Genomic DNA, 27500 nt, shown 5'->3' with positions numbered 1-27500 from the left:
ACCATCTCTGTCTCTTTCTTCTCACTAATACCAACTCTCTCTCTCTCTCTCTCTCTCTCTCTCTCTCTCTGTCAAAGCACCTCGTTCTCTCCTCCGTCTGTCTCCTCGGTCTGTCTCTAACCCGTCTGTCTCTCTCTCTCTAACCCTCCCTGTCTTTTTTTCTCTCTTCCTCTCCCTCTCATTCTCTCTGTCAACCCCCTTCACAAACTCCACCCTCTTTGATGTCATTGATGTTTACCCTATAGTATTATTTTCCAAATGATGTGTCATATGCATCTAGAAATTATGTAAGGTAAAATCGTAAAGTAACTAAGTCTACAGGAATAACCAGCCCCGTTTCGCGGGCAGAACTAGCTCCATTTCAGGGAAACTTTTCTCACCCCCACCCCCTTCGGAGGAGGGGAAGTAGGATGAAACCCCATTACAAACCATCTTAGGGGTCCCCACTATAACCCTGCCAAGTTTCATGTCCATTGGACCAGCCATTTGTCCATGATTGAATGACAGACGGACGGACAGACGTAACGCCCATTATAGTAATATTATTATTATGTTATATGCATATAAATTCTCATAAATTCTCTTTCCCCTTTAAGTCTGGATATGTTAGTTCAGAAAACAATGATTTCTAAATCGCGTTACGTTAAATGAGGCTACCGTAAACCTTGATACTACAGAGAAGGATATATCAATTTCAGTTCTTGTGCATATATATATATATATATATATATATATATATATATATATATATATATATATTATATATATATGGGGATACAATCCACAAGAAGTAAATTCCTCTTGTATTTAAAATATATATTACTTGTATAGGATTAGCTTTCGACCTCAACTGTTTTGTTCACTAAAGTGTGATATACCTCAGGTAACTGACAAGGGAAAGAGCACAACCAATCCTTGAGGTGACATATACACTTTTAGTGAACAAGACCACAGTGATGGTCGAAAGCTAATCCTACAAGTAATATATATTTTAAACTACAAGAGGAATACTTCATTGTGGATTATCCCCATTTACTTAGAGGTACGACATATACCTGGCTTCTGCATATATTATATATATATATATATATATATATATATATATATATATATATATATATATACATACATACATATATACATATATATATACATATATATATGTGTGTATATATATGTGTATATAAAGTATGAGTATATATATATATATATATATATATATATATATATATATATATAGGCCTCGTCATGTTTTAGTACTTTTTTACCCTGTGAACAATGGAATATATATATATATATATATAATATATATATATATATATATATATAATATATATACATATATCTAATACAACCTTATAAGACACCCGTACGTGATACAGTAAAGGTTTATGCACCTGCTATCATTTATATAACTTATCAATGTACCATGTACTTTCTTCATTATATCAGCATTCCTTATCTGCATATGGCCATGAGGTAAATTGTGTATATACGTAATTATTATCATTATATTCAACCCTTTCATGTCAGAGTTAGAAATTAATAAAAAGTAATTCTGCTGAATACTGGCCGCATGGAATTACCTTAAGGTACCCGACGTTCGTCTAGTAAGTTCGTCCATGCATTTTCCGTTTCTCAGTGATTAAGGAGACTTTTCTTGTTGACACGAGTCTTTGCGGTTTTGCTACAGTCCCCACAACCCAGCTACTATGCATGTTGGGGATCTAACGTATAATCAGATTCTGGCCAAGCATTGTGCAATCTTCCTTTACTGATATCACTGTCATGTACTTCTCAAACCCAGTTGGAGAACTTATACTTAAGCCAAAAAGTCCTAAAAAAAAAAATCTAATTATCACATGGAGAAAACTATTGTGAGATAGGAAAATAGAAGTAAATGGCAATGGATTCTGCATTGTAGGAACAGGTACATGTCAATTTTGCATGTCTCGGCAGCGGAAGGAAACGGCGACCAAGGTTAGCCCACGTTGTCTAGGTTAGGCTGTCTCTGAGCTCGAAATTACTAATCAACTTCCATTCACACCCAAACAAGTACTAAATATGTCATAAAGACAATTATAAAGGGTCTGGAATAAACTAAGAGTGTTCATCAAGCTCAACTATGGAACAGCGCTTTTAACATTTTTATTTTGCTGCTGTTTCTCTTGAAACCTTTCTTAGAAATGCCAGGAAAAAAGTCAATTCGATAGAACCGCGGAGTAAAATCTTCAAGTTAACAAAGCATTTAAAAAGTCATAAGTAATTATTTTAACAATTTACCGCACAAGGTCACTTGATATCGACTACATGTATTTGATTACTTTCATTATTATTACGTCAGGATATAATCAACATACTGCCTTCACAGTTTTCATGAGCTAACTTGAATCATTCATATGAAAATAATAACACGTGTAACCTTCCCATTTTTAGGGAGTGAAGTGGAGAGCAATTTTAGAAGGCCACTTCAGAGGCTTATTAAACCAATAGACCTTCACTTTTCCTAAAATAGCAGAAGAGAACAAAACCACACCCGAATTTCGCTGCTTTTCCTTTATTCTAAACAGTTATATGCTGGACTGTTCTTGTATGATTCACCAGAAAATTGCACAAATTTTTTTTTACATCTCTCTCATTCTATATACGCACACACAAACACACACACACACACACACACACATATATATATATATATATATATAATATATATATATATATATATATATATAATAAACATGTGTGTGAGAGATGTATATATATATATAATATTATATAAATATATATTATATATCTATATATATATATATATATATATCATAATAGTATATTATATAAATATATTATAATAAATAAATATAAATATATACTTATGATATATAATATATATAGATATATATATATATATACACATAACAAAAGAAACTTAATTCGTAGGGAAGCGAAGAAATCTATAGAAACACAAACTTTGGTAATGCAAAAGAAATAGACCATTTGCATACAATTACATATATGTATATATATAATAGTATAAATATAAAAACATCACACACACACACACACACACATATATATATATATATATATATATATGTACGAATACATATATAGCCATAATCATTTAGTTATGAAGTATCCGAACCACAGCCTGTCGGGTATGAGAAAGAGATAACTGGGACTTATCCATCGACCTTGATTTCTGTTCTCTTACTGTGTCACAAAATTGGTGAGAAATTTCCAAAATCATGTCGCCCGTAATATTCTCGGTTTATAGAGACCCATACGTGCTCACTGTCAATTTGTATATGTGGTATAAAGCAAGGCTCAGATTTGTTAACCACTGGGTTTCTCACTCAACTCAATATCTGTTTAATTGATAAGTACTACAAGTGGAAAACGGTAATGGCCACAGTAGAAGCCATAAGCAATTTACATTGTGCTTGATGGAGGTGAAGCTTGTGCAAGTTGGAAACAAGAACTACGGGCTTTCCTAGAAGGAAAACCTTGGACTGAAGTGAATGAAAATAATGTTTGACGAGCTACTCAATACAGGAACACCACTCTATGAGGCTAGATGAGTTCAAATAAATCTAAAGTTGTTCTGAGAAATAAATGCATGGCGCAGTGATACTACCCTTCAAAGCATGCTATTACCTATTTCTAACTAGGCCGCGAGTACACTAGCCACTTTGCGGTCGCCACAGAGTGGCGCCACTCAGTGGCTTGTTTAAGCCATTATGTCTGGGTACATGCCACTGTGTCACGCTACTCGGTCCTCCGTTTCAGTATGGACTCTGAGGACAAAGCATTTGTATGTATTTCTCTTTAATAAAAAGTCCACATAAAAACTGAACAGCATAAGATAGATAGATACACACACACACACACACACACACACATCACACACACACACATATATATATATATATATATATATATATATATATATATATCATATCATATATATCTTGGTGTTCATGTGGACTTTATAATAAAGAGAAATATCTGCTTTTTCCTGGACAATTAATTTCTTTGAAGCCAGACACAAAGATACAACACATCTTTGGCTTTTGCAATTTTATTTCTGTCGTCATTGCGGCGTAAGTCCCATATCGATGGTCGATCTTCGATCTCAATAATGAACCGATCTACATCGATTGTAACCATGGGGTAATAATAATAATCAAGGAGCAAAATTGATGACATGTTCACTCTTCAACTATTTGTCTGCGACTTAGAACAGTAGTTCGTGTGTACGCGGGTCAGTAGCGACACACAGTGGCGGGGATCAGTGAAAGCTCACCACGGTCGCTTGCCACAGATGCTCGTTTGCTCGACATAGGTTATAAACAATGGAAACCTAAGGGAAACCACATCCTCGCCACTCTTGAGTGGCGCCACAAAGCAGCTCTTGTATCATCCTATTTAAATTCTTAAATATATTTGTGAACACGAAAAAATATGGCAGAATGAGAATGTGAACCAAAAATGGTGTTGGAAACTCAAGTCAAAGTAGTTTTCTCGTCTTTTCTGAAATGCTATCCAGACATGAGAGCATCACACTAGATGGCTGAAACTAACACGAAATGTTTCTAGGAGGAGTAGAATTATTTACACATGAATGAGTAAAATAGGGATGATGTCGATGATTAAGAAATGAGGACAAAATAAATTACAGATCACTGTAATAGACCAAAAACAATAGGAAAAAAAGGCAACTCGAGCCCTGCCATATATAACAAACACGTTAGTCAAATACGACTCATGAATTTACAGAGAAAGAGTGAAGTCATAATACAGAGGTTGTCCTTGGATATTTTTATCTAAGGGCCCTGGCGAACACTTTCAAAACATCAAAGACAAAGGAGAGAACAGATACCAGAATAAGAACACTCGAAATGGAACAAAGTGTGATCCGACCTCCAGCTTACTCGGGTCGCGTGGTAAAATCTATGGTTAAATGAAGCGTTTCACCAACGAAAATTAAAATAAATAACCTATATTCTATTAAAATAAATTTTTTGTACTGTTGAACATGCACATTATTTATTTTTTTTACATTTTCCATCTAATAAATAAATGACAAATATCCTATCCTGACATTCCTTTATCTTTAACTCGAAGTGAAACACCTTTTTCTGACCTTTTTAGGAGTTTCCAAAAGCCTTTCCTAACTGCCAACAGCAGCAACAACAAAGTACTTTGTAGGCTTACTCCCCGAGTAAGCGAAAATAAAAGTTGCTCCGTCAGCCATACACAGAAATAGACAAGTCCGAGAAGAATCTTTATTGACTTTACGAAGAGAAAGAATAATTTATAAACGAAAAGTAAGCAAGTTAAGAAAAGCAGATATTCTGTGATTAAATGGTCTATGATAATAGAGGGGAGACTATAGGATTAACACGCAAAACACATAATCTAAAGTGTAAATTATCAGGATTGCACTTTCTGGAACCACCTACTAAAAGGGAAGAAATGAACTCATCAATATTTTGGTCAGCATATGTGGTGTGGTAAAAGTTTGGTCTTAGGAGAAGCAATTGCCAAGAATATTTTGAGGCGTTTAGTCAAGAGGAAAAAAGATGAAGGATTATAGGTTAATGAAAAGTGAAAAATGTGTACAATTTGGAAGCCTTGGAAGGAAGAAAGGTAGGAAAAAGCACTGCCTGAGAGGCTTCAATGCAATGCTGCTGGAATGGGGGAACCTAACACTCAGTAGCCTATGTACAAGATCATACATGAGATAAAGGCGGGTAGAGTCGTTTGCGCAGAAGGTGGCGTTAATGGAAGGCTAAAGCGCCTTCCGTTTAGTTATATGAAACAGATAATGCTCATGCTTAGGTGGCCAGAAGACATGGCTGGCCACGGCATGTCTTGTATCTTTCAACAGGAAAGAGACGGAGATTCCAACTCGCAGGGGAGAAAAGATAAGAAAAAAATTTGGGCTGGTGTCACTGATTAGACGAATTAACTTGCATTTTGACATAAGACTTAATCAGATTACGAATGAGAAGTCCAAACGCGAAATATGGAGGAACTCCATATCTGATATGCAGGGAAGGACTGCTAGAGGAAAATGAAAAATTAAACGACAGTAATGTCAGAGGGCAACAGGGAGATAATTACTGAAGAAGAATTTATACATTCTTTCACTAATCGTCTTATTCCTTGATAAACCAGCTATTGAAGGAAACAGTTTCTTGGTAAACGGCTTTATTATATGATTATCAAAACGAGACCAATAACATAAAAATAACAATAAAATGAGACCGCTTTCCCAATTCAGATTTCATTCTTAAATTCCCAATCCAGATTTCATTCTTAAATTCCCAATCCAGATTTCATTCTTAAATTCCCAATCCAGATTTCATTCTTAAATTCCCAATCCAGATTTCATTCTTAAATACCCAATCCAGATTTCATTCTTAAATTCCCAATCCAGATTTCATTCTTAAATTCCCAATTCAGATTTTATTCTTAAATTCCCAAAACAGATTTCATTCTTAATTCACGGAAACGCTTCCAATTTATCAAAAAGAGATTATCTTCTTCATTCACAAACTTCCTACAACCATAAGCTATTATTGTATTGAGAATTGATTTTATTGACTGGAAATCCGAATATTTTCTGAAAGACTAGTTCGTGCATGCAGGCAATTATTTTTGCCAGATTCATGAACATTTGGTCAGTCTTTCTTCTACATATTTTCTTTGATATTTTCTCCTATCTTTTTCTATTTTGTTTCCGCACAGATAAGAATATCAAAATACAAATATCCTCGGATCATCTTGATATTACATTCAGTATCGATGATACTGACATTTGACTGAAGGGCGCTTGAAATCTACTGCACCTAAAGAAATGAGAATACTTAATTTTTTCCTTTGCTTGCAGCAACTCCTTTCAGACAGAAGCAGCGGGAAGATTATAAGGAAATCAGCGCTAAACTGCATTTACGTGTCCCTTTAATCCTGTCAAGGGTTTTTAAATCTGAAAGTCACTTATAAAATGGCACCTTTCCCAACTTGCAGATTTTTAACCTCATCATATAATCTCTCCATAGCATACAAAATGACCAGTAGGCTTCAACAGTCAAAGGTTTGCACTCACACATACTGCATCTCGGCTGTTACAGTCAATATGCTTGCCAGTTCACGGCTATGTGGACAATATTGCGACCGAAACAGTTTACGGCTATCTGGGCAATAAAGTGACCGAAACCAATCACGGCTATGTGGGCAATATTATGACCAAAACAATTCACGGCTATGTGGGCAATATTGTGACCGAAACAGTTCACGGCTATGTGGGAAATATTATGACTGAAACAATTCATGGATATGTGGGCAATATTGTGACCGAAACAGTTCACGGATATGTGGGCAATATTGTGACCGAAACAGTTCACGGATATGTGGGCAATATTGTGACTGAAACAGTTCACGGATATGTGGGCAATATTGTGACCGAGACAGTTCATGGCTATGTGGGCACACAATATTGTGACCAAAACAGTTCACGGCTATGTGGGAACACAATATCACATTCAAAACAGTTCACGGCTATGTGGGCAATATTGTGTCTAAAACAGTTCATGGCTATTTGGACCGAAACAGTTCACGGATATGTGGGTAATTTTATGACTGAAACAATTCACAGCTATGTGGGCACACAAAATTATTGTATTCAAAACAGTTCACGAATATGTGGGCAATATTGTGACCAAAACAGTTCACGGCTATGTGGGCACCCAATATTGTGCCCCAACATGTGGGCAATATTGTGACCGAAACAGTTCACGGATATGTGGGCAATATTGTGACCGAAACAGTTCATGGATATGTGGGCAACCGTGTGACCAAAACAGTTCACGGATATGTGGGCAATATTGTGACCGAAACAGTTCATGGATATGTGGGCAATATTGTGACCGAAACAGTTCATGGATATGTGGGCAATATTGTGACCGAAACAGTTCACGGATATGTGGGCAACCATGTGACTGAAACAGTTCACGGATATGTGGGCAACTGTGTGACCAAAACAGTTCATGGATATGTGGGCAATATCGTTACCGAAACAGTTCACGGATATGTGGGCAACAGTGTGGACCGAAACAGTCATGGATATGTGGGCAATATCGTTACCGAAACAGTCACGGATATGTGGGCAACAGTGTGACCGAAACATTCATGGATATGTGGGCAACCGGGTGATCAAAACAGTTCACGGATATGGTGGGCAATATTGTGACCCCGACCCACAGTTCATGGATATGTAGGGCAACCGTGTGACCGAAAACAAAATTCATGGATATGTAGGCAACCGTGTGACCGAAACAGTTCATGGATATGTGGGCAACCGTGTGACCGAAACAGTTCATGGATATGTAGGCAACCATGTGGCCAAAACAGTTCACGGATATGTGGGCAACAGTGTGACCAAAACAGTTCATGGATATGTGAGTATCATGTATTAACGTAATTGGCATTGCTTTTGCTTTTTCTTTATCTCATCCTTGTTACTGCTTTTTGTTATATTTTGTTGTATATAAAATTAGCGTAAGGAAATTAGTTTTTAAGGTTTTAGTTTTAAGCTTTACTTTGGTCTCGGCTGAGCTCAAGCGAACTGCTTGTTAAACCTCCTCCCCGCTTGTTAAATGTTTGTGAGCATCTTATTAATGCTAGTTTTTTTGTTTTGTTTATCTTTCGGGTGGTTGGTGAAAATGACACCAGTGAGGATATTGGAGGAGCACAACTTTTCCCGGGGAACAGTTCGGGCTCGCTATTCTCCCCGCATGGTTGTGCAGCTGGCATATTTTTCTTAATCGCCCTTCGAAGGATTTCGTCGTCGTCAGTATTGAAGGCGCAGGGGCATTTCTGCCATCTGCGGTGACTTTCCCCCTTACTGTGTGTACTGTCCTGCGGGCTCTGATATCTGCGCTGGATCCCGACAGAGTGGACGTGGGAGGGACATCACTGCGTTTGCCTACGGAACGTCCTTCTGAGCTGCAGCGGTGGGGGCATTGAGGCCCGTGAAGGTGCAAGTAGGGTCGGTTGCTACCAGGTAGGGAATTTCCCTTGTGTTTTTGGTCGGGAGTACGACAGACTCCTTCCCCATGGTATTGGTGACCTGTGTAGCTGCACGCCCTTCAGATAGCTGAGTATTGGCCTGGTACGTGGCATTGTCCCAGAGAGTGTAAGAGATCACGGCTCCCCTTTATTTCGGCCTACAGCAAGGCAAACTGTTTATCCTGAATCATTTGGGAATCATTCATCCCTTATTCAGTTGTGAGAAGCTCTTGCGTACATTTTTAGGTTTAATATATATGTATATATAATTATATATAATATATAATTAATTATATATGTTATATATATATATATATGCCAATCAGTGTATATCTTTCCACGAGTGATGCTGTAATTTTCATTATTTCTTGTGTATTATCTATTAAGATGTTGATACTTTTTATATTTAAGATTTAGTTTATAATTGTAGGTAGGAGAATTAAGTTTTCCCCCTGTTGGTCTCTTACTTCTTTCCTCTCTGCTTAGTGATAGGTATTGGTTTATATTTATGTTGGTGTTGGGCCCATTTTACTAATTTATTTAGTTTATCTCTCAATATTTTCTGTCTAGGGTTTAGTATTAGTGATTAGGAACTCCTACGGGGGTAGTAAGGACTAAGTTGTGTCCGGTATAGTCACAAGGCTGACTTTATTATTCTTTTGCTTTGATTGTTAATAAATATTGTTGAGTTTTCCTGTGTGTTTTTGTCTCCGCTGACTGAATTTATCTGGATACTTGGTAAAGATCACTGTCCTCTCTATTCTTGTGCAAAAGAACTTGCACCCCGGCCCAACAAGGGTCATAACAGTGAGCAATATTGTGACCGAAACAGTTCACGGATATGTGGGCAAAATTGTGACTAAAACAGTTCAGATATGTGGGCGATATTGTGACTGAAACAGTTCACGGATATGGGGGGCAACATTGTGACCGAAACAGTTCACGGATATGTGGGCAATATTGTGACCGAAACAGTTCACGGATATGTGGGCAATATTGTGACTAAAACAGTTCACGGATATGTGGGCAATATTGTGACTGAAACAGTTCACGGATATATGGGCAATATTGTGACCGAAACAGTTCACGGATATGTGGGCAATATTGTGACCGAAACAGTTCACGGATATGTGGGCAATATTGTGACTAAAACAGTTCAGATATGTGGGCAATATTGTGACTGAAACAGTTCACGGATATAGGGGGCAACATTGTGACCGAAACAGTTCACGTATATGTGGGCAATATTATGACCTAAAAATCAAGTCACGATTTGATGAACACTGAAATGTCGATTTTCTTGGGCAGATCTTAAAATCACGAGAGATTTAGAGTAAAGCTGAGACCTATGAATAAAAGGAGAAATCATATCAGCCTATTCAAAGAGTTTCCTAAAACACAAGGATGTCAAATCCGTCATGGCCAATGACTAAGCGTTTGCCTAATCAACGGTATTACATAATATTACAGATAACCATCGCTATGTTTTCTTTATTTGTATCTGTTTATCAACTTTATAATTCATTTAAATATCACCCAAATATGACTGACTTAGAAAGTTAAATGTTAATAATGACAAAGGTTTTTGTTCCTTGCACTTCACCAAAATCCGTTACTTTGCAGTCAATTCAAAACAACCCATAAACAAACATGAAAAGCAAAATCTTTCATGTAAACGAATCTAGGAAAAGGAATCACAAACACGGTGAAGACTCTCCACATTCATCATACGAAATACTCCATGCTCCACAAACGTGATATTTTCTTTCTTTCCTCTCTGACTCGACCGGACTCAAAATGCACCAAGGTCACTTGGCACACGAAGATGCGGTCATCCCAGATCAGCTTCCTTGCTCGATTTTCCGGCATCACGGACTTCCTAGTGATTTATATTTGATTTTTTTTCCCCCACAGCAAAAACTTCACACGTGTCCAGTAAGTTCTGACGTAAGCTCTCTCGCACACGCTGGCGGAACAGTACTGCAGTTTGATTACCGAGGCAGATAACTTAGCGAGTTCGAAGGTTATTTAGGTCAGCTACCTGAGGCGTGATGGGTTGGTCAAGGGACCAAGTTCAGGCATTCCATTATTTCCATGGTATAGTATGACATCACACAAAGCCAATTTTTTCTTGCGTCATCATATGAGCAAAAGGCGAAAACAGCTGATTCTTGATTCCGGTTAGCTATAAGATTAAAGAACTATGAATAAGGCAATTTACAGTCACAACTAGATGGATGTAGATTTTCAAATGGAATAAAAAATTACGCCTAGTTTTAGATATAACAGAAAATTAGTTCATGTACAGTAAGGGTTTCTCATTTTTTGTTACTTCAGGGCTCACGTTTGATTTTTGCTCCTACTTCCTACTATTCTGTTACTGGATCAAGTTTCCTCTAATTATCTTTCCTTTTATCCACTACTATAAAAAAGGAAGATATTAATAACAGTCTCCCTCCTAGAGTCAAAACTATGATACTAAAAATATGATAATAATGATAGAAATGATAATTATTATAATTGAATCAAATAATTATTTTTTCAAATATAGAATTTCATACTCATGATCTTCAGATTTTCAAATAAAAAAAGTCAAAGCATTTTCGGTCTCTTTGAAATCTCTGACATATCTCATCTACCCTTGAGATGAATATTCCCTAGAGACGAGCCTTCTCTTCGTGACCCCTACTAGACTGCTTTCGAGCTTGGAAACCATATCATCTAGCTATTTTATACCCAGCTGTTAAAGACGGCAAACTGATACACACACACACACACACACATACCACATGCTTGTGTCTCGATATTATTAGAGACGAGGATTTACTGGGGGACCATAGATGTCTTTCATTTGTTAGCAGTGGTTGAATTATATTGTAGTTTCCACTTGAATACCCAAGTGACCAGCCTGGAACTAAAGAAGCAGCAAGTAGTGCTTTTTCTTTTACCGCCAAGTATAAATTCTTCCTTTATCTTGCCAATGCTCTCTCTCTCTCTCTCTCTCTCTCTCTCTCTCTCTCTCTCTCTCTCTCTCTCTCTCTCTCTCTCTCAAGAAATCTTTCCGGATTATGTACAATCCGGATTTCTTTAATGATTGGATAAAATTTTTGTCTATGTCGTGGTTTCGTAAAACTACTAGCATCTTATACTACAAAGAATCATAAATTTGAGTTAAATTATGGAATGACAAGGAGACCATATCTAACAGATATTGTCGACTTCAGACAAAAGGTCTAAAAACACTCTTAGGAGTCAAATCGGAGGTTCGAGTAAGAAATGGTACGATAAGGGAAATTAAGGAAGCTCTCAATTTGTATAAAATATGGATTAGATGGAAATGGTTTCCATTTGTAATTTGTTGATTTTTCAGCTCCAAAAAAAATCTTTTATTAATATTATAATGAAGAATTAAGAGATGTCTTTGCTCTCGTCTTTAAGAGTTCTGAAACGACCTCTGATGGAATCCATGTACTCACAACTACACGGTAATTTATTTAAAATTGCACTATTACTAATATACAGAGAGAGAGAGAGAGAGAGAGAGAGAGAGAGAGAGAGAGAGAGAGACCTCTACCTGGCCGATGGGCAGCGGCGGACCGGTTTTAGAGCCAGAGACTAGTATCATGACTGAGTAATTACGTAATAATACATACACAAACACACCCACACATATGTACAAATATTATATATACATATATATATATCTATGTATGATATATATATATATATATTATATATAGTATGATATATATCTATATATATATATATATAGATATTAGATATATATATGTGTATATATATATATACATTACATACATATATATATAGTATATATATATAATATATATATATATATATATATATATATATATCTATATATATACACACATATAATATATTTATATATATAATATATATATATAATATATATATATATATATATATACACATATATAATATATATATATATATATATATAATATATACATACGAATTAAGCTACAAATGTCCTTTTAATATCTAATTCGCTCTACCTTAGAACTAATATATTTTCATATATGTTATCCGAAGGGGAATTTTTTGTTCACAATAATTTCGTCGGCTCCCGTGCGCGGACCTAGGACCCCAGAAATCAGGACATACAGTGGAACACCTTTAACCAGACAGCTACCAGGAGAGGATATAAGTTAATGCCGCCTCTCACCTACAAATCCCTGTCCCGCTGAGGTATTCGTTGTTTTGCAGTCGGCATCAACACTCCTCGACCTTGAGAACTGTGTAGTGCTTTCGTCGCACGTAGATACGTATTAAGCTACAAATGTCCTTTAATAACTGTACGTCCTGATTTCTGGGTTCCTAGGCCCGTGCCCGGGAGCCGACGAAATTATCATCAACTAAAAATTGCCCTTCAGTTAACATATATGAAAATATATTAATTCTGAGGTAGAGCGAATTAGATATTAAAGGGCATTTGTAGCTTAATGGGTGTATATATATATATATATATATTATATATATATATATATATATATATATATATATATGTTACGCAAAATGTGGATAATTGCCAAATGTGTACATTTTGCAAAAAATTTTGCCTATTGGTGTACAATTTGCAGGCACCAAGCTCTGCAAATTGTACACAATACAGGCAAAATATATATATATATATATATATATATATATATATATATATATATCATAGCATATATATAGTAGGTATATATATACATATATATACATATATATGTATATATATATACATACATATATATGTATGGATAGTAAATATATATATATATATATATATATATATATATGTATATGCATATATATATATGTATATATATATATACATATATATATATACATATATGTATATATATATACATACATATATATGTATGTATATATATATATATATATATATATATATATATATCATATATATATGTATATATATATATATATCATATATTCATATATATATATACATATATACATATATATGTATATATATATATGTATTATATATAAATGTGTTCCAGCAATTTTAATCAAACTTGGTATACATATGACTTACTATCTAGAAAAGAATAAGAATTCACTCAACACCGACGGGGTGGGCGTGGGAAGAACTTCCCTGAAACGGGCGTAGACTTAGCAAAAAAAAAAAAAAAAAAAAACCCTATTACTTATCGGGAGTGAACTTCTATCACCAGAAATACACATCTCTCACTCCTCAATGGAATGGCCGAGAATCGAACCCGCGTCCACCGAGGTGGGACGCAAATACCATACCAACCACGCCACGAGGCGCTTGACTTACTATCTGGAAAAGCATACTATAGGGGTTAAGATATCCTTGGTACCAAAGGGGTGGGGGGGTGGGAAGGTAGTGACACGTACGAATAAAAGAAACCGACAGACATCAGCGTCTAAAAACCATAGTTTTCGAGGTAGCTGAATTAAACAGTGACACTTGTGATGTCCTTAAAGCTCAAGTTCTGCCCTGATAGAAAGGGGGGGTGAGAAGGGGGTGAAAATTAAGATGCAAAAAACGACCGATATTAGTGTCTTAATCAATAGTTTTTGAGGTCGCTGTGATGAACACTGACACTCCTAATGCCCTTTAAGCCCAGTTCAGCTCCTATGCAAATGGGGAATGAGGAGGAGACGATATATAAAATGTCAAAAATGTTGAGCAACGTATCTGAAGCAACTATCTGAACAACTATCTTAACAGCAGAGAGAGAGAGAGAGAGAGAGAGAGAGAGAGAGAGAGAGTTTATCGGTTGTTATTCAGTTTTCCCATGCAGCATGTGCGCGCGTTACTTAATATAAAGCTCCATCTAATGTACAAAGGCCCTCTAAACTTTGAAATATACCAGATTATACGCGAGTCAATGCTCAGTGGGGAACTGCAAGAATGCAACGATGGAAATGTTCGTAACCTTGTATTAAAAATGATAAACTTTTGTTTTCAAGATACACTAATTCCATTCTCAAAACTAAGATAGCAACACAGAAGCCACCAAAACACAGGGATTTTTTTAGTTTTATTAGTACAGTTTTACATTTGGATCTGTCGTTTACCTGTTTCATATTTATCTGCACGCATAATTTCATATAGTGGCGTTTGTATTAAGGCATATGCTATGCAATAAGTAAATAAGTACATTATTTACTGTTAGACAAAAAGATTTTGGTAAAAGTTTCTGAAAAAGTACAGTATAGATTATATGAGTTTCAGAATGTCAATAATATAATGTACCCATATCTCACGAAGTTTGGTTGTCAGTCTTTCATTCACGTGATCGGCTATGTTGGTTTATACTGGGTCTAGAGCGTTGGTTATCCGACTTGAAATTAAATTTAAATGAAAATATCTTCTTTTCTACTCGTAGGAACAGAATTCAAGTTTAGAAGCATAATAGAGCGCATCCACACTACGGTAAAACTTGGCATAAACACACATCGGTGCTTCGTTAAATTATCCCCCACAAGTAATAGTTTTATTTTCCACTTCTAGAAGTAGACTCGTTTTCAACCTGTTTGTGATATGCATGTGATAAGTTTTCGATGTGTGTGTGTTGACGACGACACATTTGACTGACGTGTGGACGCACCGTTTGGTAAGCATTGCTTGGAAGTAGACTATAGATGCCCCGTATTTCCTTAGGCTCAGTCAAAATGCTACTTGTTTCAAGAATCATGCTATCATTATAGTCAGGCATGAACTGTCTTTTCAGGCTGTTGATGCGTCTGAAACGAGACAGTTGCCTAGATGCAACTGGTAACAGCGCTTTTCATTTACAATCGCTTCTATCGTAGAGTTGAACGATACCGCAATATGTGCGACTGAGTATAATCTTAAGTGCTAAAACTTGCGTTAGCCTCGAGTATTTTGTTGTTTATAGCAACCCATCAGGAACAATATCCACCGCTGCAACTAGTATTAAAGATAATAGACCTCAGAAAACTTATTTACTTTATGACTTGACTGAACGATGACATATTCTTTTTCTCTTTTAGATAAATATCTCCAACCAGACAAGATTTACATTTGTGAATACTTATCTAAACTTTTCTTACCTATCCTAAATTACAAGATCCAGTAGTGAGCAAAATGAAGCCAAATAAAGTTTAAGAGGGCAGCAGCTTCGATGGTCATTCAAATAATGATTAAAGGGCGAATTCCTCTCGGAGGGTTTCAGTTGATTTGTTGTATGGATAACCTTCAATGATTTCCACAAGGTAAATAAAGGGAACTCTCTCTGTCATTTCAGTAAGTGCTTCGCTTCTGTATTGTCCAAATTATCTTGAGGATATATTTCGCTGTCCGGTGGAGGGGTGGAGGGGTGGCGGCAGAGGAGAGAGGGTGTAATGCATAGATAGGGCTGGGAAAAGACCGCGTCGTTGATCAGCAAGACGAAGCGAAGTGTAATAAAAACCAGGAATTCAATGCTTTAAAATGTTCTCTCCTACCGCAGAGAACAATAGCGGCAATTGAGAAGGACACCTCATGTTTGCATTTATAACTTTATTGACAAAATTCTATCAAGAATCCCGTACTTGAGTAATGTCAAGAACACGACGTCTATTATGATAAATTACTTTGAACCTGAACGTTCATTTCCTCATTTTGTGATAGAAAATCATTGTTATAATTCTGAAGGTTCTCACATCTCGTTTCCAGTAATCAAACTAACCTTTCCTATAACTGATGTTTCTGGATATTCACCTATGAGTGGAGACAGGTTGTAGGGGAGACTCTTTTAAGAAGATTCGGTAGATCTAGGGTACCTATCCGCGGCGGCCCAGACTATGGCAGTTGCGGTTTTTCTATGCAGTTTTACCTACTGAACAAGAATTTAAAGTAATATTTATTTGGACGACTTAATTAACCCCCAGGGGCCAGTACTAAACACGGCGAAATACATTGACCGCCCCAATCCCTAGTGGTTGTCGTATCCGCGGTTACGTTTCTTGCAGGGTAATTTTAAAGAATAGTCCCGCACGAACTGCAAGGAACGTAACCGCGGATACGACATCCATTAGGGATTGGGACGTCCAATGTATTTCGCCGTGTTTAGTACTGGCCCCTAGGGGTTAATTACAGTCGTCCGAATAAATATTACTTTAAATTCTTGTTCAGTAAGTAAAACAACATCGGAAAACGTCAATTGCCATAGTCTAGGCCACCGCAGATTGCTTCTGTAGAAATACCGAAGATTCTTTGAAAATTGGTATTACGGTCTACAAAACAGTGATCAGATCGGTGCGGCTGTATGGTGCAGAAACTTGGGCATTGCCAATGCCAACAAAAGAGTTAACCTTGGATGGGACAGGGATGAGAATGGTGAGAGGAATCCTGGGAGTGGCTTTGCTGGAAACAATTGAAAGTGAATAAATAAGAAATAGGTGGGTGTTTGGTGAGTTATAGAAAAAGTCAGAGAAAGCAGGATGGGGTAGTATAGCCACGTAGTTCGCAGGGACGCGGATGCTCTCGTCAAGAAAGAATATGATGTGGCCGTGGAGGGCAGAGGTCGAGGTAGGCAGTGACGTCGTAGGGAGATATGAAATCACTGGGCGTGGAACTCACAGATATCACAAATATAATCCACTGGGAGAAGGGAGATGGGATTTTTGACAGTGGAAATAGTACAAGTTATCTTTTTACATCTGCTATTCTTTCCTTATTGCTGAATTATAACGCTAATTTCCAAAAGTCAAGTTCATTCACTTTTACCTTGAAAAGGTCAAAGGTTGAGATCTCAGATTTTGGGTGGTTTAAATATCTCGTATTTGTGGTGTCCTTCGTATAATGATATATTTTATCGGTAATTTCCTTTGGATTATGTTTATCAGGATTTCTTCAAGTTCAGAGAATAGACTTTATTGTTTTGATGATTTTTCATACCTGCCACATATTTCTGGCGTTCTAACAACTACGAACCCTTAACACATGTAGCTAGTACCATTAGACCTCACCGGTCAAGGTCACAGAGCAGGTAACAAAAGTCATACCATTATTATGAGCTTGCATGAGCCGGAAAGTGGTATAGTTCATTCATACCTACTATGAGATTCAGGGCCTCTGTAACACGGTTTTTTCGCAATAACTTATTATCTATGCATTTCATAAATATAACGCTTATTCAGAATACGTATTATATCAAACACATAAATTTTGAATGTATTCTGCACTACGTAGGTTGAATAAATTTGGTAACTTATAAGTGTAAAAGTGACCTTTTTGAAGACGGGCCAACTTACTCAGAGAGAAGGTTTCGAACGCACTCGTTACGTAACTTATGACATCATTTCTTCCCTCTTTCTCATGGATGATTGGCTATACGTAACGAAGGCTAAACCTCTGGCAACAATGACATACAAATTTAAATACAAGCAAAGCAGTACACCTTTATGAACTCTGGAACCTCCCCACTGATAATTGTCATAATGAACAAACCAACAAAATATGTTAATAAATACAAAAACATTTCGATTATTAGTCTAACTCCCAAAATAAGTTTCCAAAGAAATTACAGTCTACTTTATAGGTCACAATCAGATTGACAAGATGTAGGGAATAGTTGGTAATTACCAAAAACATAGTAGACAAGCTTGATTTGATAACTGCTATATCTAATGTCAAGCAATTTTTATTCATTAGCTATCTACCTATTTACTGAAAAAAAATAGCCGGTACCGTATATTAGCTTTAAACCTTCACCAATAATTATCGTCAGAATGGTGACTTCATGAGGCTCCACCCACTTTCGCCTCTTTATAATTCAGGATAACAATGAAGGCTACCATGGGCATTGTTGGATTAGAAAATTTAACTTCTGGCTGTAAAAACTAATTTCTCGAGTAGTTGTAAGAAGTGCTAAATGATCCTCAAGGATCCCAGCAGTTGGTCTAAACGTTTAATTCATGTATATTACTGCTATACTGTTGCGGCACTACTGCTATACAGTAGTATTACTACGCTAGCACTGATACCCCACCCACATCTATGTCTCGTTCCACCATTCATAAAGTCTTTGGGTTTCAGAGCCGATGGCATTTCTGTCTGGTGGATGGGCGGGGCAAAAGGTGTTTGTTTACCTTGCTTACGTAATGAATGTTTTTCGACTCTTGGCTCGTAATCATTGGCCATGGCGTCGGCTAGTTCATTTTTACTCTATAAAAATCAAAACTATCGGGTTTAGGTTATTGATAAGGCTGACAAAATTTGTGTGGTTGTAAAATATACATATGTCAACTTTCAGCTACATCCGATGCTTTGACAAGGAGCAAAGTCCAAAAAACCGTGTTACAGAGACCCTGAATCTCATAGTAGTCGTGGGTCTTAAGAGAAGTACGCTCTTTATTGACATCTCGTGTTGTAAACCTTTCACGTTTTATGTTTTAGGAGGCGGTTCACTTGTGTTGGTTTAGTGGTTTGTAACAAAAATAAAGAAGGCGTTCTGTATATTTCGGTTTAAAGTTAGTGACCTTAAATAACACCGAATAGTACACTTTTAGATCTGAAGACTTTGTGGTTCATTAACGCCTTCAAGGTGTCAGCGTCAAGACGACCAAAAATAGAGCTTACGTCATTTGACAGGTAATCTAGCAACCTCAGAACATGCAACAGCGGTCAATGTCGAGACATGTAATCTTCGATGAACCGGACCTGATACTCTGTCCGCAAGAACAACTCCATGAAACACCTCATAACCTCAATGAATTCGAAGTTTCTTTAATACATCATGGATACCGTTGCTAACAATTCTGTTCTGGCACTCCTGGTTACAGCAATGATAATGATAATGCTAACACTGGTAAAACAGGAGAAGTTAAAAGTGTTGAGTGACCACAAACCTCTCCGAAGGCTGAGGAGACTAACTTTAAAAGGTCACGTCTCCCCAAATGTTACAGTGATGTCCCTCTCAATATCTAACCACTTACTACTACCTACTGATCAGTCACGAAGCCGATCTTTTGGTGGAATCTTCCTAGAAATTCTCACAATTTTCTGCGTAACCCAGAGTAACAAAGTAATTAGCCAAAAACAGAAACAAACAGCAAAGCAAACAAACGAACTGATTCAGGCTCCCTTCTGAAGGAGATAATTAGATCTACCAAAGTGCAGCTCTTCTTCTTAACTATAACCGATTTTTAAAGTCACTGTAAATCTGGTTTGATTGTATAGTTGCAGGATGCCCTCCAGAAATTTAGTGATAATATCTGTTTTACTGCAACTGCCATGAAATGAAAAACAACTGAATGGGATGACATCTCCCCGCTCAACAGATTTACAAGAACGACCATCACAGTGAATTATTATCACGATTTTACAACATTATCATTTCACAAGAAGTAACCCCCGATAACAAAATTTTATGTAAGAGAATTGTGGCCATGAAATTCAGTTGTCGGCTCAGCCGTAAAGCTGGAAGACTTTCAGTTTGACTGAGAACGGCAAGCTCATCTTCACTTTTCACCTCTGTACACTACTTGTTTTAGTTCCAAAAAATGCACTTCAGTATTTTCGGCTAGTCATCATCATCAGTCTTATTAGCTAAGTAAGTACACCATCATCAGTCTTGCTAATTAAGTAATTACACTTACTTTATTTTCCCAAGAACCAGCGTCAGTTTTTTCTCGCCCAGATAAAACTGTGTATACTTATGTAAAACTGAAAAATCTTTGAAAAAGCATTCAGGGGCATATAACTGTGTCTGCTAAATATAATAACACCTTTACAAGAAAACTAATTGTGCCAATCATTTGATATACCCGCAAACATAAGCTTGATCATGTCGGTCAGATTGCGGACAGCAAACATTAAATGGAATTTCCATCATCAATTGTACGTGAGAGGGCAGGTAAACTTCCGTGTGTGAGAGCATGCACGTATAGGCGGAAGTGCGTATTCGTGCTCTATATTAAGGACGAAGGAGTCATGCCGTATAATAGAATGGCAACATACTTTACACTTATGAAACATTAGCCTAAAATTTCCAACGCTGTTTAAAATTGCATTGATGGTAAAAATTTAATCGGTCATAAGACATATGATTGCTAAATACTATAATATGTTCATAAATGTATGAAAAATCTAATTACAGCATATCTGGATAACATCTTAAAATGAACGCTGCGAAAAAGAATCTCCTAATATCTAGGAATATCTTGGAAAGTCATTTTTGTAAGAAGTGTAAATTGCCCTCAAGAGAAAACTGTTTCAAAATTCTATTTTAGAGAGAAAACTTTATGTAAGAGTTTCTGTTAGATGGGCTTAACTGGAGGATATCTTCCTGTAACAGATGAAATAATCGTTACCTTTTTTGGGAAGATAAAACGTCCAGTTCATACGACCTTGTATATATGCTTCGTGGTAACGGCGGTAATACCCAGTGCAGGATATATTTCTGAATGCTATGGAGAAGCTTGGATTCGGAAATAATACAGAGTATTGTCAAATATCCAATATTATAAAATACAGTGTTGCCCATGACAAAATATATATATATTTCTTTTAAATCATGGAGTAAGATATTGGTTAATTAATGAGGTACGACTTTTATTGAGTTCAGTCCCATATCCCATTAAATATATCTTTTTTTCGCTATTGACGCTAAGAGTAACCAAGGTCCCAAAAGACTTTCATGTTGAGTAGATAAAATAAGCATCAACGACGCTATGTGGCTGGTTTCACAGAACGTACTGTGAGCGAGGTCTATACCGGAGTTCCAACCTATATGTAAGGGCTTTATGGTTAACCAAGCCAAAGGCAGCACTAAAATAAATTTGAACAAGTCTGGACTCACGACGATAGTCAAGGATGTCATGGATGCATCTCATTACGTTGAATACGGCAAGTTATTTATATGAGAACTTGAATATTTACTTCCATCGACCAAGGAGAGCGTTGGAAGAGAGGAAATTGGCATGCAGTCGTTGTAGTCATCACTTGCATAACCCTTTGGAACAGATTATGATCAATCCAAAACTTGCGCGCACTTACAAAATCTCGTTTGTTAAAGAAAATCACTAAAATATGTGGTCAAATTTCTTTCCGCGCTGTTTTAAAAAGCAAATGTCCGTCTACATAAATGACCTAGCTTGTCAAAATTTTAATAACATTCATTCTGATAGGATAAGCTATCATTTTTCATAGCTTCATTCCACTGTGAATGACTTGATGGAATTGGGTTTAACCATGGATGCAACTATCTCCGAGTTGGCACAGGACTTCAGCCACACAAGCTTTTTTATTGTTATTTCTATTTGAAAGTATGAATTGAGAATTCCATTGGTATGGATTAACGATCAGTGGTGTTAATGAATTCATGGGTTTTTCCATCGTCAACTTTGGCTTCAACATCCGTCAGAGGCAGGTAAACTCTATATTACAGAGCCAAGTAAGAATGAGCCCCAGCTACAAGAAATCAGAAAAAGGATCACACTCCAGAGGAGCCGCGCTGCCATGCCTGTTGTCTCTCGCTTATCATACATGGAATCTCAACCATCCACATCATTGACGCCTCCGCCGCCGCACGACAAAAAGGGCCTCTGTGAAATTCGCTCTCAAGTTCCTCTCGTGGTTTATCTACCACAGATCTCCACTTATCTCCAGCCTCCCGTCTCATAATTCTCACCCCAGTAAGTTTGGGTCTTCTGACGACCACAGAGTCTATAGCTGCATCTATCATTACCATTCTCCCCGGGGGTGTGCCAAGAGCACGTCCAAGCCATCGCTTCTCCCTTCCGTTAGTATCTCATCTAGGTAGGGAACTTCCGTAATTTCCATACATGGTATCATTTTCAAGTATATTATTATTTTCCTTAGAAATTTATCCTTAAATCGAAAAGGTGTATGCACTCATATCAAATACTGATCGCACGCTAGTACGATATTTCAGTCTGAGTTGTTTTTTTTTTCCTGTAAATTCCAACTAAGAACTTGCATTGGATTTTATTTCATTTGATTTATACAGATTTCTAGTATCATGCCAAGCACTGGGGCAACTAAGGTCATTCAACGCTGGAACTGAAATTGATAGTAGAAGGTTTGAAACTATGAAACATTTGTTAGGAGAGGGTGGACAGTAGGATGGAAGGAAGAGAATATGAATGGAGGTACAGTAAAAGGAATGAAAGTGGTTGCAGTTAGGGGCCGAAGGGACGCTGCAAAGAACCTAAAGTAATGCCTACAATGCACCGAATGAGGTGCACTGACGGTACTATCCCCCTACGGGGAGAACTTGTATTGGATAACACAGTTCTTAAATATACGAAAAGCATCTCATACGGCCTTTCTCCATCTGAGATTATTTCATCAATTCTCTACAGATACACGATTCATTCTATTAAGGAATTCCGAGTCCATCAAATTCCTGACGATAATTTTATCTACACCTTTTTCATCTCCAAACCACATTTTTCATTAAAATCCGTAGGGCAAAAATATATAGTGTCAAAAAATTTCCTTGTAGCATCCTATTATTTATACACATATCAGTATGTATATATATCATAGTTTTATATGTATACATATATGTATATATACATATATATGTATACATGTATATATGTATATACACATGTATATATACATACATATATCTATTTGTGAATCACATAAAAGGTTTATTTTGCGCAATTTATATTTTACTTATAAGTTAGGTTATGGGTGACTGCCGTCCTATGTTACCACACTATGATAATTATGTTCTTTGGGCTAGGTATTTTTAGGAGCTAAGGCGATTTCCTATGGAAATAGAGTGAATCCGTTCATTTCTTTTCCTAATACAAATGGGTCATTAAAACGTTAATTAATTTTTCCTGCACTTCCGTCCAGTCGCACGTATTCGTAACGACTTTTGTCTCTGATATTTTCACCTTCCCTTTCAAGAAAATGGATTTCCCGGTTCATTAGTTTCGGATTTGTAGCCTCTTTCAGGAAGGAAATTCATTCTTCAACCCGCTCCCCTCGATCTCACGTTATGTAAACTTCGTACCGATAAGTAATTTCCGCCCACAGTGAAGAGTTTCTCCAAATTTCATCTTGGTGAAATTTGATGCACAAGGCTAATAAGAAATCAAGTGCGTGGACTGCTTTCTTCTTGTATGAACGTACATCTAATAGGGGAGTCAAATTAGCGGTCCACTGAGATTGTGAGTGCTTGTGTAATACGTTACCTCAACAAGCAACAAACTTATATAAAAATATGACTTAAAAATCTAGTGAATTAGAAGCCTTTTATAAAATCGCACACAAAATGAACCTAATGAGAGGATTGCCTGTTTAACTAATCATGTAGGAGCGTCGTCGAAGTGCATGTTCGCACGCAAGCGTGAGTCGCAGTTGGGGGGAAATCAGGACCCGGGGAGAATCAGGGGTGGCCGGCACGTCACGCGTGTGAGTTCCTTCGTGCGTGCGTTGCAGTGACGTCTTGCAACGGTCGCCGTCTCCCTCAACTCGATACGATACGAGATGCGGTTCAGCACTTGGCGTCCACACTCGGTTCCGCGAGCCACGGTGCTTGTGCATCTCAACTGAGAGCCTCATCCGTACACTTTCACGTGACGTGTTTTTGTTGCTTAGCTTCTTTTGGATTGATTTTCGCTGCAGCGACCCTGCCTTTGTTGATCTTTATTAGTTTAATGTAAGTGTTCTTCAGTTATATTTTTAAAATCTTAATTCTCTATCTATGTGTCTTCTTATTTCAAAGGAGCTAGAAAATATTATACACAGGCTAATACCACCTACTTTTGTTAAAAGATACAGTAACAAAATGGGTGCTACATATTCTAAAAATGCTTACTCTATAAACCAAATATGATCAGATACATAGATTATTACTTTTAAATTAATATTTTGCATCGCGCCTCGTAAGTGGTTCTATGATATATAGTAGGATTATCAACAGGTTGCAGATGAATTTGCAACAATTTATCTGTCTCTTTTTGCATTCACACATCTCCCTCCTTTTCTTTTCTAAGCAACATAAGGATGAGTTCCTGAAATAGCTTCAAAATCCCACATACATATTCTTTTAAATGTTGACAATGCCATGGAGTAAACATCATGACAGCTTCCAAGAAGTATTCCTGAACGATTTCATTTTTAAGATTTTTCCCGATGAGTACCCTTTCACTTATTCATTATTGAATGTTCAAGTATGTATATATATATATATATATATATATATATATATATATATATATATATATATAAACACTAATACTCACATAATGAATGAGTGTTGTCCTGAGGGTCATGTGAGTCAGTAAGAGAGCAATGTTGAGAAAAAACCTTCAGTGGGACATAGAATAAAATTTAGCTCCGTATTCAAACACGAATTATGTCCCCCACCCCGGATTACTTCAGCAAATTTCAATACTTCCCACTGTGCAAAATAGTGAATAAGGTACGTGAAAATTAGTTATTGTGGTGGGTAGCGACGAAGTTGAGAACAGCTGAGTTAGCAACCTTATCTACTGATCTTGATGAGAACCGGAAGCGTAACACCGTGTGTGTGTGTGTGTGTGTGTGTGTGTGTGTTATTCATGCCGCAATCGCATAGAGGTACAACTCAGACTGTTCCTAAAAGAAGATACGTTTTAAGGGGGTGGTAGGTATGTCGGGGAATTGGCGACAACTGGGAAACGTTATTTATAAGCCAGCAACATGAGATTAGTCGGCTTCTTCTTGTACTTGGACCTACAGCTGATTGCATTCCTGTTATAATTTGCCCCAGTGAAAGCTTCAAAACAAAGACAGTAATTTATGCGAACATAAAAATGGCTGGCAAGTCATGTCTGCTGTCAACGGCAGGTAACATAAGCAAAGGCCCAGTTGTCCGCCTGTTTTTCAATTTGTCGAATTGCTTGTTTGCTGTGAAATTGTTGGATAACGGGGCAGGAAGACTGTTGGAAACACTGGGAACAGGAAGCGCGGGAGTACATGTAACAATCATTCCACAATTCAATCACGAACCATTTTCTCATCCGCCAACTTCATTCTTTTATGTAATGTCCTCTCTCTTGTTTCTTGCATCACTCCATCCATAAATAGTACTGAACGGTCATGTAGACTTACACACCATTATCTCAGACCCGTTTTTAAATGACACTAGTCCCTCTGCCACATACATTTTCTAATAGGACGCTTTATTTTCATCAAGAAACCCGTATAATTGCTGTCAGGAAACACACACACACACATAACTCATGCGCACACTCATATGTCTGTAGTTAGGCAAACATACTAGCCAACGGTGTCAACGGTATTCATTTACTCATTTTCGCTTTCGATCACCTTTGTAAATACCTTTAGATTTCTTCGAGTTTTCTGTTCAAAGACATTCTTGTTTTCCGTGTCAGTCGCTTTTTCCGCCTTTCTTGTTTTTTCGGGTTTTCTTATTATGAAAAAAATGATGCAGACTCATAGACTAAAATGTATACTACTACAACAACATTCACCATAATCCTCAAGATCTCGGTGGCGAAAAACCCAAAATTAAACGCAAACTTTAGACTTCATGGCCTAAACGACAAGGATTAGTAACATAATTTAGTCATCAAAGTGAGCTGCAGATTTTGAACAGTATGACTTTGAAAAATGATTTGTCTGCCCAATAATATCGCATAGAGGTCGCAGTCAAATCCTACAGCGGTCATCATATTCACCATTCAAGTTTTACAAGTCATTGTGTTTCCTTTGCAAATCATTGTTTTGTCTTGTTAAATCATTGTTAATTTCCAATAATGAATTCGCGCTGTGATTAAAAAACTGACACCCTTATTGTGTCTTTTCCCGATGTGATTTTACCTCCATCTATCATTTTTTTTTCAACGCATTTGTTCTCTTTAACTTCGGGTAACTGTGTATTTCTATCAGTACGTTTTATTTCTCTATGATGGAGCCCATCATGATTCTACTCTCTCTCTCTCTCTCTCTCTCTCTCTCTCTCTCTCTCTCTCTCTCTCTCTCTCTCTCTCTCTCTCATAGTTATTTGCTTCAAAAAAGGGTTTCATTGAATGTCTGGAGAATACAACCTTTGGAATCCAGTTGAGATGCAGAAAGCTTTTTATTTTTATTACACAATGATGCAGTGAGGTATGCATAAAATAAAGATAATTTGTACTCTAGAAGACGGTTTGAGAGATAAAGAAACCTATAGTCGCTGGCGCAAGGCTTCTCTAATCACTGCAAAAGTCTGACGATAACCCCTATGTCCGATGCACCTTCACAGTGTCCTACACCTGCCTTACGTGAAACTCGGTTATAGCACTCTCCCTCTCCGTTAACCAAGCACTTCATCCCCCGTATTCCCATTAACAATTCCAAATAACATACCCAAGAACTATCATTTCTACGTGACTTCTAAACACAGCGCGCTCGTCCGTCATTTCACTTTCGA

The 27500-nt window shown here is 37.0% G+C and overlaps 1 protein-coding gene and 1 long non-coding RNA gene across 2 annotated transcripts in view; one reads left to right on the top strand and one right to left on the bottom strand.

Annotated features, from left to right (window-relative positions):
* Window positions 1-27500, bottom strand: part of LOC135215685 (uncharacterized) — a 330613-nt gene that overhangs the window by 10136 nt on the left and 292977 nt on the right. The gene's annotated exons all lie outside the window — the stretch shown is intronic.
* LOC135215683 (uncharacterized) overlaps window positions 24559-27500 on the top strand; it is a 124113-nt gene continuing 121171 nt past the window's right edge. Inside the window, exon 1 of the mRNA XM_064250630.1 lies at window positions 24559-24740. The gene's annotated coding sequence lies outside the window, so the exon portion shown is untranslated. The remainder of the gene's footprint in view (window positions 24741-27500) is intronic.

The sequence above is a fragment of the Macrobrachium nipponense genome, chromosome 5 (assembly GCF_015104395.2).
Source record: "Macrobrachium nipponense isolate FS-2020 chromosome 5, ASM1510439v2, whole genome shotgun sequence".
Lineage (NCBI taxonomy): Eukaryota > Metazoa > Arthropoda > Malacostraca > Decapoda > Palaemonidae > Macrobrachium > Macrobrachium nipponense.
Note: the sequence above shows the minus strand (reverse complement) of the source record. Positions and strands in the feature narration are given on the sequence as shown.